Here is an 18,178-nt window from a genome sequence, read left to right as displayed (position 1 = left end):
CAAAAATGATCCTGATTGCCCCAGACTGGCCACACCAGCACTGGTACCCAATCCTAAAGAGCTTGTCTCAGGGCCCAGCTTGGCCTTTACCTCAAATTCCACATCTACTGACTCAACAAAACAATCAGATTCTGCACAGTCAACTCAGAACCTTAAATCTGGCAGCATGGCAGATAATGTAGTTACTCAGACTGCACCTCTCTCTAAAGCCATTATGGATGTCATTTTAGAAGCCAGGAGGCCCAGCACTAGGAAATCTTATGCAGAAAAATGGAAGCGATTCTGTGCTTGGAACCAGGCACGAGGGCTTGACCCACTTGTTCCAAATATACCTCAGATTTTACAATACCCAAGATGCTGGACAAAGGCCTGTCTTTCTCATCAATTAAAATCCATGCCTCTGCCATTTCAGCTCATTACAATACGGAACCTCCTATTTTTTTCACATCCTCTACTAAGACAGTATCTCAGAGGGGCAAAAAACATAAAACCCCCAAGTAGAGCACCAGTACCAACTTGGGATCTCAATTTTGTTTTAGAAAAACTCACACTACCTCCTTTTGAGCCAGCCAGCACAGCTAATATAAAATTCTTATGGAAAACTGCTCTGCTCCTAGCAATACCTTCAGCAAGAAGAGTATCAGAGTTACAAGCATTAATTAATTCACCAGGACAGGGTTTCTCTCAGGACAAACCCAACATTCATGCCAGAAATAGTTTCCAGTGTGGCCCTGAACCAAACCATTCATTTACCAATTTTCTACCCAAATCCCCAGAATAAAGGGGAGAGAATTCTACACGCTTTGGATATACACAGACAGCTACAGTTCTACTTGGACAAAACAAAAGCTTTCAGAAAAACTGAGAAACTGTTTGTAGCCCATGCTGCAGGATCACAAGGAAGACCTATCACAAAGCAGACAATTTCAAAATGGACAGGACACTGCATCCGCTTCTGTTATGCACAACATGACAAATCAGTGCCTAAGGTCATTAGGCCACATTCTACCAGAGCAGCAGCCACTTCAGCAGCCTTTCTCAGAGGAGTTCCAACCAAAGACATTTTAGAAGCTGCCACCTGGAGCTCATTGCACACTTTCACCAAGCACTGCCACTTGCCTCTCTACTCAAAATCCAGAGCAGGCTTTGCCACTGCAGTCCTGCAGGGCCTGGTAGCCTCTCCAAATCCACTCTAGACCCAGCCTCCCAACCTCAGCGTTGGGATTCAACCCAAGTGTAATGACTGCAACAGTGAAACACAAACATAGTACAGTTGTGTACCTACCATAAATGTAGATGTTCGAGTGTATTCACTGTTGCAGTCCAGGTTACCCACCCACCTTCCCCCTTTTCATTGCTGGGACTTCTCTGTACTTTTCAGCTCTATACAACCTATGTGGTGTATTTGCTTGTAGATGAAGGAAATGTTTATATTAGTACATGCATGCTTTTTGGCATAATTTTATTTTTCCAGCCTTCCTATCTGGGGGCACGTGACATCTGGGGCAAGAAAAAATGAAGAAAATGGCGTTGGTTGCATCTTTTATACCCCTGGTGCACTGACGTCAGGGAAGAGGCGACAGCAACTGACGCCGGACCAAGACTTTGGAACTCGGGCCGACTGTGGGCAGCCTGCCGGCGGATAACCCAAGTGTAATGACTGCAACATTGAATACACTCGAACATCTACATTTATGGTAGTTACACAACTGTCTCTTTCTATAGCTTAGTAGCAAACAAGGTCTGGGGATTGTACTAGTACATTATGGGATACCTACCTGGCCATGACCCAGCTAAGAGATTTTGAGCTTTGTAATAGGCCAAGTTGGAGCCGAGGATCGGTTCCAAACCCATATGTAAGAATGAAGTGCATGATGGACTACAAACATGGAACATTATGGAGAGTACATAACTTCTTTTTATTTTCCATGCTGACAGGGTTTCCCGCAGGACTAACCCTTCCTTTATGCCTAAAGTGGTGTCCAGTGTGGCTCTCAACCAATCCATCCATTTGCCACTTTTCTTCCCTAATCCTCAAAATAAAGGGGAAAGGATCCTGCACTCCTTGGACGTGCACAGACAGCTCAGGAGCTATCTTGATAGGACTAAGCCCTTCAGAAAATCTGACCAGCTACTAGTCAGCTTTGCAACAGGGGTGCAGAGGGCAAGGCCATTTCAAAACAAACTATTTCCAAATGGATAGCACACTGCATCCATTTCTGCTACAAGCACCATGGAAACCCAACCCCTCAGGGGGTCAGAACACATTCTACTAGGGCAACATCTACAGCATTTCTCAGGGGAGTTCCTACCAGGGACATCCTGGAAGCTGCTACCTGGTGCTCTGTACACACCTTCACCAAGCATTACCACCTGCCCATCTTTTCCAAATCCAGGGCAGGATTTGCTACAGCAGTCTTGCAAGGCATACTAGCCAGCCCTAACTCTTCTTGACTGCCTCCACCCTTCTTCAGCTTTCGGAATCCACCCAAGTGTGATGACTGCAACAGTGAAACACGAAGAACATAATAGAGTTGTGTGCACTTACCATAAATGCAGATGTTCAAGTGTATTCACTGTTGCAGTCCTGGTTTCCCTCCCTCCAGCCCCCTGGTTTTCTCTTTCTCTCCTCTCTATGGCTATTTCTCACCTCTTCTGGGGTATCGTTATTGGTATTTACTTTGTACCGGTGGTGTTTTCCCCACCATAACTTAGCTCCCTATTTGCAAGGCTCCTGACATTTCAGGCAAGAAAAACTGATGTAATGGCGCCGGCTGCCTGTTTTTATACCCCTGATGACCTGACGTCAGTCCTGCAACAACGGCATCCGACATAGAAATACTAAGCCTCTGGTATTCATGCCAACTGAGGGGCTACCTACAGAGGCAGATAACTTGTGTGTGATGACTGCAACAGTGAATGCACTCGAACATCTACGTTTATTGTAAGTGTACATGACTGTACTTTCCTCACTATATGACGATCCCTAGCAATACATTTCGAGATTCCAAAACTTCAAACTTCTAAATGTCTGGATTTAAGAGGTTCAAGGTTTTGGGATTTTGAAATTTATAAGTGAACCCATATATACATATATATATATATATATATATATATATATATATATAGATAGATATATAGCTATATAGATATATAGCTATATAGATATATAGATATATATGTGTATATATATATATATATATATATATATATATATATATATTTACACACACACATACACAGACAATAATCATGTATCTAGCAGCAAACAACATCTGAGGTAACTTAGAAGTGTGCATTGTGTGGTAAGGGAAGAACTTAGTCCTTTTTGGTTGCCACGAGCTATTGCAACAGCCGGGTTGGATCAGATTCGGACCCACAGGTTTGAGGAAGACTGAAAGTAGACACAGATGGAATGTTATGGTGAGTACATAATTTCTTTTGTTCCCAATTTGCTGCATTTTCTACCAGTTTTTAAGCTGAATGGTTCTTTAGCTGAATTATATGCATTGATTCATCAAAAACATACATTAGATTTGTCTTGTCATCCTTGATTTAGAAGACCTTTATAATCGCAGCTTAATCAAAGTGCATCTCCTCATTTGCAGAGTGAAAATGTTGGCATTGTTAGAAGCATCTACATGGTTGCTTTTTGTCAACATAGTCTACACAGGTGATATGAATGTTACTACCATTTAAAGAGAACTGAGTGTCTGAAAAGAATATTTAATGCCAGGAGCTTTTACAGAAAGTAGTTTTTCCCATCTACAACTTTGTATGAGTAACACACTTTATAATGCATCACTCTGTCTTCCACAGCACAACCACACATGTATAGATGCAAATATTGCTTATTTTATTTACTTGATGGTTGTATGTAAAACAAAATCACTGTGCGCTCTTCCATCTAGCAGGATTTAGTTGTCTAAGTAGGTTGACCTGTTAAGTGCAAGATATTAGACAAACTTCTAAATACTACTAGATAAGAAAAATTAGCTTTAATTGGGTAATGGAGGTGAGTAGAAATATTTCAAAGAAGCAGGCAGTCTTTGCTTTCAGTGAGTTGCAGCTGGGATTTAATTCCGAGTCCTGCCTCTGCCTACTTCATCTCTCTAGCTTCTTTGCTTCTGGTCATCTGGGCACACCCCCTAGCAGTACATGCTGTGATATCATACTTATCATGCTGGGGGGGGGCACATTCATCTCCACACTCCTGGTGTGTATCTTGTCTTAGTTTGCTTCATAGGAAAGGTCCCACATTTGCTACAAATGAAACCAAAACCTTCAGCATGTGCCTGCTGTTATCTGATTACCAACAAAGGACCTGAGCAGGCATTACCGCTTTTCTTTGAGAAAGAAGCATGATGTGCAAGAGTGTCCAGACTTTCCACCCAGTTTTCTGGCAGAGGATGAGGGAAAAGCTTGAGATCTTTGCCAGCTCAAGGGGGATGGCTGTGATGAAGGAAAGCCAGAGCTGAGGATTCACAAGCAAGGGCCTGCAGTCAATCACAGGTAAGACCTAGAAAAAATATATATGGAAGCTGGATGTCAGCCGTCAACCTAATCCTCATTTTCCAGTTTGTTTAGGCAGCCTCCACCCCTTTGCTGGTTGAGAGCTCTCCCTCAACTAGTGAAGGATCTAATGCCTGGGGTTGGCATAATGGTTAAGGGTCTTTATCTCTCAGATACAAGGAGCATATGGGTAGATGACCACTTTGCATGGAGTAAGCCTTCTGATTCCCACTAGCCAGTAGTCTGAGGGTGTAGTCTGGCCCAATGAGTCTGCAACTTTTGCGCCTACTCCAAGTCGTGTGTATGAATTGTTGGGGAGGCTTCCTTTGATTTTCATATGCTTGATGCACCTCTAACTTTCTCGAACCGTGTTGAACATGTGCTTGCTATTTGGATGATGGGACATTTCCAAGAGTGTGTGAGGTCTGCCTTGGGGGATGCCATTACAGAGCCTTGTGCATCCTTGTTACATACCAGTGACTTTTTTGGCTGCCATTTCCCATTTTGCAAGGGTTGTCTTCCTCACCCCCTCCAGTGTGTGTTTGTCAACTGTGAATTATATGAGAGTAGGCATGCCCTTCTTTTATAGGTTTGACAAGGATTCGTAACTCCTCCCCCTATCCTCTTAGGGGATCTGTTTGAGATGTAGGAAGTTCTTACTGTTTCTGTGTTGCAGTCCTAACTTGTGCGATTTCCCACTGTGGAAGCTCTTGGCTGACAAAGCTACCAGAGAAAATTTTCCCTCCTCCAGGAGCCGGCAGACCCCCCTATCTGATGTCACTATGCTTGGGTGTAAGGGATGTCTGCCAGCACCATGACTTCAGTTGAGTCCAAAGCAGAGTGGTGTGTGGTCGATCTACACCAGAGGTAGAAGACTCTGAAAAGCTAAGTACCCTGTTGGAAAACTTTTTATGCATCTTTTGACTAATGCCAGAGAAAATTAATATTCTTCACTGTGGCAAACAGATTTTGCACCAGGACTTCCATTCCTTTTGTGTGACTTGCTAGGGCCCAGAACACAATATTTACAACTGTTGTTTTTGTGCTCAGAGTAATAGTAGGACCATTAGGCATAGGGCCAAGATTCTAGTTAGACATCTTAGTGAGTTGTCAGTTCATTTTCATCCTATGGCATAAGTCATTTGATCTGAAGTAGATATCCCTAAGCAAAAAAGAGAGGGGGATAAATGCCCTAGGCTCAGGGCCTTGAACTATGCCCGCTCTCATTTGGCCAGTCCTCCTAGGTTTGTTATTGCTGAAGAAGGTGAGGCACTTTCACAGCCCCCTTCCATCACCATGATGGTGGCACAGTCCCCTATCGAGACCCGTTCAGAGTCTGATATGCCTTCTGGTCCCTCACAGCCATAGCACTCCACTCGTTGGTTGGGTCCAGGACCGATTTATAGGTCCCGACTTCCGATAACCTTGTGAAGACCAATGGCTATTCGCATCCCCAGGACATTGCAACAACTTATTGTCCATGGGAGCCAGGTGCCTATACTACATTGGCATCAGGCCTAAGGCCACACGCAAAGTGTTTGTTGCCCAGTACCAATCTAGGCCAACCGGCTCCCATTCTCAAGCTTAACTACAGTATCTTGACGTTGGCTGAAGACCTTCTGTCTCTGGTTAGATCCAGACAGTCTCCCCGAGTCCGCCCCAGGTAAAAGAAAAGGGAAACCCAGTCAGAAGACCTTTCTGATACTTTTTAGTCAGATGATGATTCTGGCCAGGAGAAGGTGTTTCCTTTGCCTCTTTTGGGGATTCAGACTCTGAGGAAAACCTGGCTTCAGCCTCCCCTCTTTTTTTTAGGAAACCTTGCACACCTTGACTGAATGTTTCTAGTGGGAAATTCAAGACTACCCTCATTCATGTAAAAGAATTAAGGATTTTAACCTCCCTCAACATTCCTCCTGTTTTAGAGGTGGTGGACAATGTATTTCAGGACTCCTTTTTAAAATTAGATTTCCTGCCTCCTGCTACTAGAAAGCCTGACAGGTTTTATAGGGTTCTGAATTCACACACACACCTTTTCAAGAACCCTGTAGCAGACCCTGAGATCGTGATCTCTGGCCCAAAGAGACCCAAAGCTAGTTCTTCCAAAAAACCCTTACTCACAGATAAATTAAATTAGGGCCTTAAGACAGATTTGGCAAAAAGGTTTACACATCTGCTAACCTCACTATGAGGGCCTTGAATTGCCGGTTTCACATGGTTAAATACCAAAAAACTATTCTGAAACAGATGAAGCAGAAAACTGATGAGCAGAGAGAACAAAAGTCTGTAACAAGTTATGGTAACTTTGCAATTCCTGTTCTAAGGTAACTAAGCACTCCCTGCACTGTGGCTATGATGCTGTGGAAGCTTCCAGTAAGGCTGCAGCTACAGGCTGTCTCATCAGAAGGCATGCATGCCTGAGGGAGCAGTCCTTTCCAGACATGTCATATCCAGTCTCCTGGATGCTCCTTTGGATAAGGCTTTCATTTTGGTCCCAAGGCTGAGGCTGTACTCAAGAAAATGGAGACGGCCATGTTCATACAGACTGTTAAGGACTTTCTTCAAGTCCACCCTCCACGTTTGACCAGAAATTACCTTATTAAACATTGGTTCTTTCCTTTCCAAGGCTAAGCAAAGAAAGCCACTTAGGGAAAGGAGCCAAAGACAGCACCAGATGCACAGGCAGTGGCATTCAGAACCAATTAGGCCATGAGGTTCAAGACCATAGGTCCCTGGCAGGGAGCAACCATGACTCATCTGTGGTATTCCCTACCCTTCCCCTCCCCAACCCCCCCTCTCCCAGACTAGGGGGAAGGCTGTCACTATTCCACAAAAACTGGACTCTCATTAGTACAGACCACTGGGTGATAAACGTATCAAAGGGTTACAAACTCAAATTCACACAACCCTTGAAACCCTCAGGCTTCCCAGGCATTCTACCAAACCAAAGAACAGAGGCATTGACCCAGACAGTTGCTATGCACTTGGGGCTCTGTGTAACCAGTACTAGAACACTTAAAAGGAAGAGGCTTTTATTTCAGGCTCTTCCTAGTACCCAGAAAAGAGGGTAATTGTTGGCCACTACTGGACTTGTGAAGACTCAACCACTTCCTTCAGGTTCCAGAATTCCAGATGCTAACTCTTCAAAAATTTCTGCCCATGATCTTTCCAAATGCTTTCATGGTTAGCTTGGATCTAAAAGATGCATACCTGCATATTCCCATAGAGGAATCACACACAAGCTTCTTACACTTCACAGCAGGTACCAGGCAAGATCAGTTATGTGCTCTTACCTTTGGCTTGTCTTCTGCTCCCAGAATCTTCACAAAATGCCGAGCCCCACTGATAACCTTCTGCAGAACAAAAGGGGTCCAAAAAAAAAAAAAAAAAAAAAAAAAAGACGACTTCACCTAGAACCCTTTAAACTCCATGGGATTCACCGTCAACACACAGAAATCTCACAGACCCCTCAACCAGGATTGTGTTCCTAGGGGTCCTACTCGATTCGGCTAACCAGAAGGCCTTTTTACCGTGGGCAAGTTCTCCTTCCAGACCCTGTACTTCAAAAAAAAAAAAATAATAATAATAATGGACAGGGATTTTCTCATAGCCATGGAGTACCTCAGGGCTTTGGGTTATATGACCTCATGCATCTTCCAAGATAAAACTGATTCCTTGCCTCAGGAAGTAATTCACCTGGTGGACCCATGCTTGCTCCCTTAATCCGGGTCTCCCCTTCAGATTCATCCAATTTAGGGACAACCTTTGACAACAGATGCACCAGAAGTAGCCTGGAGAGACAAATGCACCTGTCTCCAGACTTGAGGAAGGTGGGACCCCAAGTTCCTATGTAAGCACATAAATCTAAAGGAACTTGTGGTAGTCCAAAATGGCCTATTAGCCTTCCAAGAGAAATGGAAGACAGGAGTACTAGCAGTGAAAACAGAATAAATACCACAGTTATGTGGTACAGAAACAAGCGGGGGGGGGCTGCTGTGCCACCTTGCAGTGGATGTTTGGGAAACAGCACACTCCGTGGGATTACATCTCATGGCACATAACCTGCCAGGTATACATAACCAACTAGCAGATCTCCTCAGCAGAAGCCTATCAGATACACTCAACTGGCAACTGCATCGGGAAGTGTTTCTCAGTTTAGACAAAAAATGGGGTGTGCCACTGATGCACCTTTTTGCCGGCAAGGAAAATGCTCATTTGAAGAAGTTTTGCTCAAGGGACAAAATGAAGCTAGCCAGGAAGATTGATGCCCTCTCTTTCTGTTGTACAGGCCTCTTTCTGTTGTACAGGCCTATTTCTGTATGCCTTCCCTCCAATACATTTCCCTCCTCAGGGTATTGCTGAAGATAAGAGAAGAGGGGGCAAGAGTAATACTAATAGCCCCAGACTAGCCCAAGCAGCACTGGTACCCTCTGCTAATCAAACTAGATAGCACAGAACCATGGTAGCTGCCTCAGAGAATGGACCTGTTGACACACAGGACAGGGGCAAGACCCTAACCTGCAGACCCTCAAATTATCAGCACAGAGGATAAGTTAACTCCATGGAAGGATCCTCCCCTCAACAAGCAGGTCTAGGATTTTCTAAAAGAGGCCAGAAGACATAACACAAGGCAATCTTACTCTGCCAAATAGAAAAGATTTTCCCTTTGGTGTGAACAAAAAGCACAAAATCCTTGTGTAGCCAGGATTACTGTCATACTGACCTATTTGACCAGCCTTTTTGACAAAGGTGTCTTATTTCTCCATAAAAGTACATGCATCAGCTATCTCAGTCGACATACCTGCTCAACCTCTCATCTTTTCTTACCCCCTCATGAAACAGGTAGATAGGTTTGCCCGGCTTTGTCGTTGGATTGTTCTGCAGCGACCTGATTGGAGGCCAGTGGGATCTGAAAGTAAGCACGTCCGAGGAAGCTTTGCAGACATCTGTTTCAGATGCTCAGGTGGGAGCATGGCTGATTATTTCTGAGAGGCGTAGGGCAGCTCCTCAGACATTAGTCAGAGATGCAATCCCTACTGTCCTGGGTCAAAGACTTCCAAATGTTATAAGGCAGACATTCCATTGAAGGAAAAGCAAAAGACTAAACCTATTTCTCTTGCTTCTAAGGAACCATACAGTGAATCCTTCACTCAGGATTTTAGTGCTTTGATGGCATAGAAGCTTCCTCAGGGAGTTTCTTTTCCACCCCCACTTGATCCTCTACTCCCCTAAAAAGACCCAGGGAATAGGATTCCTCTGAGAAGGAGCTGGATTCTGATGAGGAATCCTTTGCTTACTCTTCTCAGATTCCTTCTACTTTGGACTGTGGGTCAGAGGAAGAGGAATCTAAAAGTCCTGATACTCCCTTTGAAGAGATGCCTTTTGGGGACACAGTCTCCAGGATGATGGAGTTCTGTAAATGGGATTGTGCTCAGGTCTATGAGGTACATAAAAGATACTGAGTTGCTGCATATGGACTCTCCTAAACCTTTCTGCTTTTCCCTCCTGATGTTCATCGTGCATACAGCTGTAGTCATAACAGATGGGTTATCCTGCCGTCAGGCGGGTCCTCGGTTGGCCGAATTCCAAAGTCTAGGTCCGGCGTCGGTTGTCATCGCTTCTTCCCTGATGTCAGTGTGGCAGGGGTATAAAAGAGCCAGCCGACGCCATCTTCTTCAGTCTTTCTTGCTGCGCGGTGCCCGAAGCAGAAGCAGTTCGCAAGTGCCGGTCGGCCAGCTCCTGAGATTTACGAAAATATTTCAGCCGAAGTCTTCTTGAAAGCTAAGTACCCCGTTGGGGAAACTTTTCTTGCCACAGACCGATGTCAGACTAAGTTAATAATTGCATTTCATGTGGGAAGCAAATACCGCATAAGGATTTCCATTCTTTCTGTATTCCTTGCTTAGGCCCAGACAACGACGTCTCGGCCTGCTGTTTTTGTGCTAGATTCAACAAACACACTATTAAGCATCGGGCGGAGTTCACCCACCACTATTTTGGTAAAAAATTTAATTACATTATGTCATCGGATACTCCGACTCCAGTTTTGAGTAAAAGACGCAAAGATAAGGACTGACATACGAGGTCCGCGACTTCTACCGACACCACGCTAAAGCCGACTACCGGTGCTCCGGTTCTCAGTGAGGCGCCTACGCAGCCCCTGAGTACCGATGATACTTCATTACCGGTGTCTTCTGTGCCCGAGGTCGCAGGCTCCTCGGCCCCCATTCCAACTACAGATACCGACGCCACTCTTGGCGGGGAAACTCAGAGTTTAGACAGGCCTGCCACTTCTCAAGGTGTCTTCAGGCCTTCCTCCTTTTCCATTAAGGCTTTCACAAAATCTAAAGCAGCCATGAAAACTAAAAAACAAGGACCACAGACCCCATCTCAAGGCCCCATGCCTAAAAAACAGATGCTCAAAATGGCTGAGGATTTGATTACTCTTATCAGGGGTTCTCAACCCCCCTCGGACAAAAGGCCCAGATTGGAGGAAGACTACCCTTCCTCAGATCAAGCCTCTATTACCTCAGAACATTATGAGGACCAGGAATATACATATTCCCCTTTTGAAGACTCTGGTGCAGAGGAGTCTATTCCCTCGGTCCCCCCCCCCCCCCTGAGGACTATTCTTTTGGGAAACCCTACATACCTTGAGGGAACATTTTCACTGGGAAGGCCAAGATTACTCAGATTCCAAGAAAAGGCTCAGGGATTTCTCTTGCTTCCCCAGCACAGGCCTCTGGCTATCCCTCCTGTCTTAGATATATTAGATGGTGTACACAGAAGCCAGCCTCAACCCAGATTCTTTACCTCCAGCTCCTGTTAAACCTGACAGGTATTACCGGGTTCCTGATTCACACAAGTTCATATACAAAAGCCATGCTGCTGACCCAGAAACTATTTCACAGGGTCCCAAGGGAATTAAGGCCTCTACTGCTAAAAGCTCATTACCTTCAGAGAGAGATTCCAGAGCTTTAGAAAGGTGGGAGAAAAAGGTGTATACCTCGGCCACTTTAACCATGAGGGCATTAAACTGTGTCAGTTCCATATGTTAAAGTATCAACAGTTTTTGTTATCTCAGTTAAAAAGCAAAATGACACAACCTGAGCAACCAGATTTAAAGGAGTTGCAGGATTTGTTGCATAGTGCAGAGCAAGTGGGTAAACATACCTTGCAGTGTGGTTTTGATGCTTTAGAGGCCTCATGTAGAGCTGCTGTTACAGGGTCTGTCATACGTAGACATGCTTGGCTCAAAGAGCAAACCTTACCTGATCATGTCAAAGCTAAATTACTAGATGCACCTCTTCAAAAAGATGTATTGTTTGGTGTTAAAGCTGAGGAGGTACTAAAGAAAATGGAGGAAAAGGCAAGATCAATGCAAACAGTGAAAGATTTCCTACAGGTGCAACCTCCACGTTTCAGCAGAAACTTTCCTTCAAAAAATTGGTCCTTTCCAGCCACGGACAGACCTCAAAGAGGCAGATATAGGCGCCTGAGGGGTAGAGGGCAATCTCAAGTATCATTCAGAGCCAGACAATGGCAAGCACCAACTCCAAGAGGTGGAGAAGATAGATCACAGTCATTCAGAAAGCAGACACAATGACTTTCCCCTTTGCATGCCAAGCAAAGCTTTAATGGCAGCACCTTTAGGTGGAAAACTGGCATTATTCTTAAAAAATTGGCATATTGTCACAAAAGACAAATGGATCCTGGACATTATAGACAGAGGCTACAGATTCCAGTTTCACACCCTTCCAAAAATGAGAGGCATGCCAGATCTGCCACAAAATCAAAGGGCAGAGGCACAAAAACAAATTTCAGCTCTCATGGACATGAAAGCTATTCAAGAGGTACCTGCAAAAGAACAAGGTCAAGGTTTTTATTCCAGACTATTCTTGGTACCAAGGAACGACAAAGATTGGAGACCTATTTTAGACTTATCCATCCTAAACACATATTTACAAGTACCAAAATTCAAGATGCTCACATTACAGCAGCTTCTTCCCATGCTGGGCAAGGAATCTTGGCTGGTAACATTGGACCTCAAGGAGGCATACCTGCATGCCCCTATCAGACAAGATTGCAGAAGATACCTCAGATTTCTTGCGGGTTCAACCCATTATCAATTCTCTGCATTGCCCTTTGGCTAATCTACTGTGCACAGAGTGTTTACGAAATGCCTGGCATCAGTAATTGCCTTCTGCAGACTTCAAGGGATACAAATATACCCATATCTGGACGACTGCCTGATCCAGGCGGACAGCAAGCGCATACTTCTGAAACACCCGGCGTTTGTAATAAAACTGTTGAACTTTCTGGGATACACAGTCAACAAAAAGAAATCAAAACTAATACCCTCTCAAACAATAATTTTCCTGGGTACCAGCTTGAATACAAACACCCAGATGGCCTACCTCACGCCAGAGAAGCAAGGGCAACTATCTCAATACTTCAGCAAAATGGCAACCTTCACCAGGCTGACTGCAAGGAAAGTCCTGCAGGCTCTGGGATTCATGGCATCTTGCATCCTGCTGATCCCATGTGCAAAGCTGCATATGAGGAAACTTCAATGGTACCTAAAAAACTTATGGTCTCAACACAGCCACAGTTTGGAAACAATTATACCACTCATTCCATGTCTTCAAAAGGAATTTCTGTGGTGGGCTCAAGCATGCCAAAGAAACATAGGTCTCCCCTTCTGCATACCTTGAGCAAATGAAATCATCACAACAGACGCCTCGGACTACGCCTGGGGGGGCGCATATGACAGATCAGTGCATTCAGGGAAAATGGTCCCAAAAAGAGAAGCACCTACACATCAATCAAAAGGAAATGCTAGCAGTGCAAAATGCTATTATGGCCTTCAAAGACCTACTGCATCCAGGCCAACTATTGATAAGGACAGACAACACCACAGTGATGTGGTACATAAACAAACAGGGAGGAACTCATTCATACCCCCTGTGCAGACTAGCCATGTCCCTTTGGAACACGGTTCTGGAATTGCAAATCCAACTTCAAGCACAATTCCTGCCAGGGAAGGAAAACACACTGGCAGACAGCCTAAGCAGAAATATGACAGATCCACACGAATGGAAGTTGCATCCTCAAGTTTTTGCAAAGATAACTCAGGCATGGGGACAGCCAGACCATAGATCTCTTTGCTACCCACAGAAATTACCAACTGAAAAAATTTTGCTCAAGGACCTATCATCCACAGGCCTGGAAAGTGGACACACTTTCTTTCAACTGGACAACATTGACAGTCTATGCCTTTCCACCTCTCCCTCTGCTGTCCAAAGTTCTATTAAAAGCCAGAGCAGAGAGGCCAAACATGATTCTCATTGCTCCAGACTGGCCAAGACAACACCGGTATCCACTCCTGAAGAGCGTGATGCATTCCCCACCATGGATCCTGCCTCTAGTGCCTATTCTGTTGTCCCAGCACAACTTCAAAACTCTTCACAGCCAGCTAAAAACCCTCAATCTAGCCACATGGAGAATCCCTTGATGTCCCAACAGACCCTCCTCTCCAAGGAGGTGCAGGATGTCATCATGGAGGCCAGAAGACCTACTACTAGAAAAGCCTACTCAGCCAAATGGAAACGGTTTTGTGCCTGGAATGAGAAAAAGGGCCAGAATCCTTGGGTAATACATTTACCTCAGATATTATAGTACCTAGCTGAGATGTTAAACAGTGGACTTTCCTGCTCCTCCATCAAGATCCATGCTTCAGCCATTTCTGCACAATACAACACAGATCCTCCTTTATTCGCTCATCCTCTCTTAAGACAGTTCCTCAGAGGGGCTAAGAATATAAAACCCCCAAGGAAACCACCAGTTCCTGCTTGAGACCTCAACTTCATTTTGGAAAAACTGACCCTGCCTCCATTTGAGCCAGCTGCTTCAACAGAACTGCAATATTTGTCATGGAAAACAGCCTTCCTTCTGGCTATCACCTCAGCACGCAGGGTTTGGAACTACAGGCCCTCATGGCTGTGCAACCTTTCATCATTTTCCATCAGGACAGAATTTCCTTACGAACCCAACCCTTCCTTTATGCCAAAGGTAGTATCCAGTGTAGCCTTGAATCAGACTATCCACTTACCTACCTTTTACCCTAACCCACAAAACAAAGGGGAAAGACTACTACATTCCTTGGCCATTCACAGACAACTTCGTTATTTGGACAGGACAAAGCCATTCAGAAAATCAGAGCAACTCTTTGTGTCCTATGCTACAGGTGCTCAAGGAAAGGCTATCTCCAAACAGACTATCTCAAAATGGATAGCCCACTGCATACGCTTTTGTTACTCATTTCATGGAAAAACTGTGCCTTCAAGCATCAGATCCCACTCTACAAGGGCCACAGCTACCTCTGCAGCTTTCCTCAGGAGGGTTCCTCTCAAGGACATTTTGGAAGCAGCCACTTGGAGTTCTGTGCACACTTTCTCCAAACACTATCACCTCCCACTTTACTCTAAATCTAGAGTGGGCTTTGCCACAGCAGTCTTGCAGGGCATCCTTGCTCCTCCTAGTTCCACTTAGTGCCTGCCACCCCTATTTAGTTTTGGGATTCTACTCATCTGTTATGACTGCAGCTGTATGCATGATGAACATAGTACAGTTTTGTACCTACCATAAATGTAGATGTTAGAGTGCTAATACAGCTGCAGTCCAGGTTTCCCTCCCTCCATCCCCTCTTGGGGCAGGCCTTATGACAAACATCTTCTCATACAACCTGATTGGGGTATTCTTTTATGGTGTATTTGCTTGCAAACTACTGTTTTTTGATTATTCTATATTGCATTATTACATAAGTTTATGTTTTGCCTTCCTTCTGGGGGGGCACCTGACATCTGGGGCAAGAAAAACTGCAGAAGATGGCGTCGGCTGGCTCTTTTATACCCTTGCCACACTGACGTCAGGGAAGAAGTGACGACAACCGACGCCAGACCTAGACTTTGGAATTCGGATGACCGAGGACCCGCCTGATGGCAGGATAACCCATCTGTTATGACTGCAGCTGTATTAGCACTCAAACATCTACATTTATGGTAGGTACAAAACTGTACTTTTTGGCTCCTTTGTTGGATGCATTTCCTGTGCCTCTAAGGCTCCCGACTCTCAGCCTCCTGCTCCCAAGAAACCTGATGCATTCTGTAGAGTGCCTGAGAACTTTTTGTACCAGTGTCCTGCTGCTGATCCCTCGGTGGTGTCTGTAGCATCTGACAAGCCCTCTAAATTGCTTCCTTCTCCGAAGTTACTGCCCTCTGATAAAGATAGCAGGGCCATGGAAAGGCTAGGTAAGAAGGCTTTGCACTTCTGTTACCTTAGCTTTTAGGGCTGTTGATTAGACCCTTATGTCCAGGTACTTGTTGGCTGCCCTATCCCAGGCTTGACAGGTTATTTCTGATCTTCCAGACTGAGGGTAAAACATCTGCTCTTTCCCTATTAGGCACTTTCTCCAAGGTGGCTCATCAGTCCAAGTGTAATTATGATGCAACAGATGCTTCATCTAGAGCGTCTGCTTTTGGGTCAGTGATGAGATATTCTTGGCTTTGGCTTCAACCTTTTCCTGATATTAGGCAGTCTCACCCACCTCCAAAGAGCAAAAAAGGTGGCAAGCGGGCTCCTCATGCTAAGGCTACTCGGACTTCAGTGCCTCAGAAGTCTCCTTTTCCAGATAAACCTGGTGCTATCTGACTATACTATGCTTTGCAACCACTTTCCTGTTTCTCTTCATTTCTCTCTCTTTTCCTCTGTGGCTACAGATCACTTAGGATTCCTGGCATGTTCTTCGTGTTTCACTGTTGCAGTCATTAGATTTGGGTAATCTGCTGGCAGGTTGCCCACAGTCGGCCTGATTAACAAAGTCTTGGGTCCTGCGTCAGTTACTGTCCCTTCTTCCATGACGTCAGGTCATCGGGGGTATAAAACATGCAGCCGATGCCATTACATCAGTCTTTCTTGCCGCATGGTGCCCGAAGCAGAAGCAGTTTGCAAGTGCCGGTCTGCCAACTCCTGAAATTTTCTTTTTTGAGTTTCAGAACCGAAGTCTTCAACTAAAAGCTTAGTACCCTGTTGGGGAAACTTTTTCTTGCTCCTTACCGATGTCAGTAAAAGTTAATAATTGCATTACTTGTGGAAAGCAAATACCTCATAAGGATTTTCATTTGTACTGTATTCCTTGCCTAGGCCCTGACCACAACGTACCTTGCTGTTGGTTTTGTGCTAGATTTAATCAACGCACCATTAAACATCGGTATATTTTTGCTTTTAAATATTTTGGATCACGATTTAACTATCCAGAAATGTCGGTTAGCAATCCGACTACCGGAATACCTAAAAAATGCAAATAAATAGACAGGCCGTCGGTCCAAAACTGATGACGCTTCTCCTAAGCCAGTTGCTAGTTTGCCGGTACTCAGCGAGGTGCTTTCGCAGCCCTTGATACCTGTTACTTTTGATTCACAGGCCTCTACTGAGACCCATTCGGAGTCCGGTATGCAGCGAGATTCTTTAAGGATTGAACCTGTGGATGTCTCTACCTTAGATGGGTCCGGAGCCGCTGTGCAGGCACTGACTTCTGAGAGTGTTTTCAGGCCTACAGATTTGTATATAAAACTGATGCCATCTTCAAAACTAAGGCCAAAATCTACATCTATGTCTAAAAAAACGACGCATGGACCATGTGTGCAGGCCCTTATGCCTAAAAAACAAATGATCGAAATGGCTGAAGATTTAATTACTCTTATCAGGGGTAGCCAACCCCCTCCTTCTAAGAGGCCTAGGCAAGACATTGATTATGAATCTTTTGAACAGGATTCTATTTCTTCTGACTCTTCTGATGAACAGGTTTTGTCTATTCCTACTTACGAGGACTCTGATGCAGAATATTCCATTCCTTCTGCTTCTCCCCCTGAGGATTTTTCTTTTGGGGAAACTTTGCATACCTTAAGGGAACATTTCCACTGGGAAAGTCAAGATTTCTCTGAATCTAAAAAGAGACTTAGGGATTTTCTTCGTCCTCACCATAGGCCTTTGGCTATACCTCCTGTTCTAGACATTGTTGATGTTTTTTCAGAATCTAGTATGGCTCCTGATTCTCTGCCTCCAGCTCCTTGTAAGCCAGACAGATTCTACGAGGTTCCGGCCTCTACTGCTAAAAATCCTACCCCTTCTGATAGAGATTCCAGGGTGCTGGACAGATGGGGTAAGAAGGTTTACACTTCTGCAACCTTGGCAGTCAGGGCTGTAAACTCTCAATTTCATATGCTTAAATATCAACACTATATCATGGGTCTGCTTAAACTGAAAATTATGTAAATTTCTGACTGTATGGAAAATAAGGATTTACGGTATTTATTGCATTCAGCTGAACAAGTTGGAAAACATACTTTGCAATGTGGTTTTGATTCTTTGGAGGCCTCTTGCAGGGCTGCTGTAACTGTGTCTGTGCTAAGAAGGCATGCTTGGCTCAGAGGCAAACTCTGCCTGATCATGTTAAAGCAAAATTGTTGGATGCGCCTTTACAACAGGACCGTCTCTTTGGTAATAAGGCTGAAGAAGTTTAAAAAAAAATGGAAGGTAAAGCTAAATCCATGCAAGCTGTGAAAGATTTCTTACAACCCCGGTACCGGTCTCTGGTAAAACTCAAGTCAAA

This window comes from Protopterus annectens, chromosome 2.part0, assembly GCF_019279795.1.
Source record: "Protopterus annectens isolate FY-2018-M chromosome 2.part0, PAN1.0, whole genome shotgun sequence".
Taxonomy (NCBI): Eukaryota; Metazoa; Chordata; order Ceratodontiformes; family Protopteridae; genus Protopterus; species Protopterus annectens.
The sequence above is the reverse complement of the archived record's forward strand: the minus strand, read 5'-3'. Positions refer to the sequence as shown.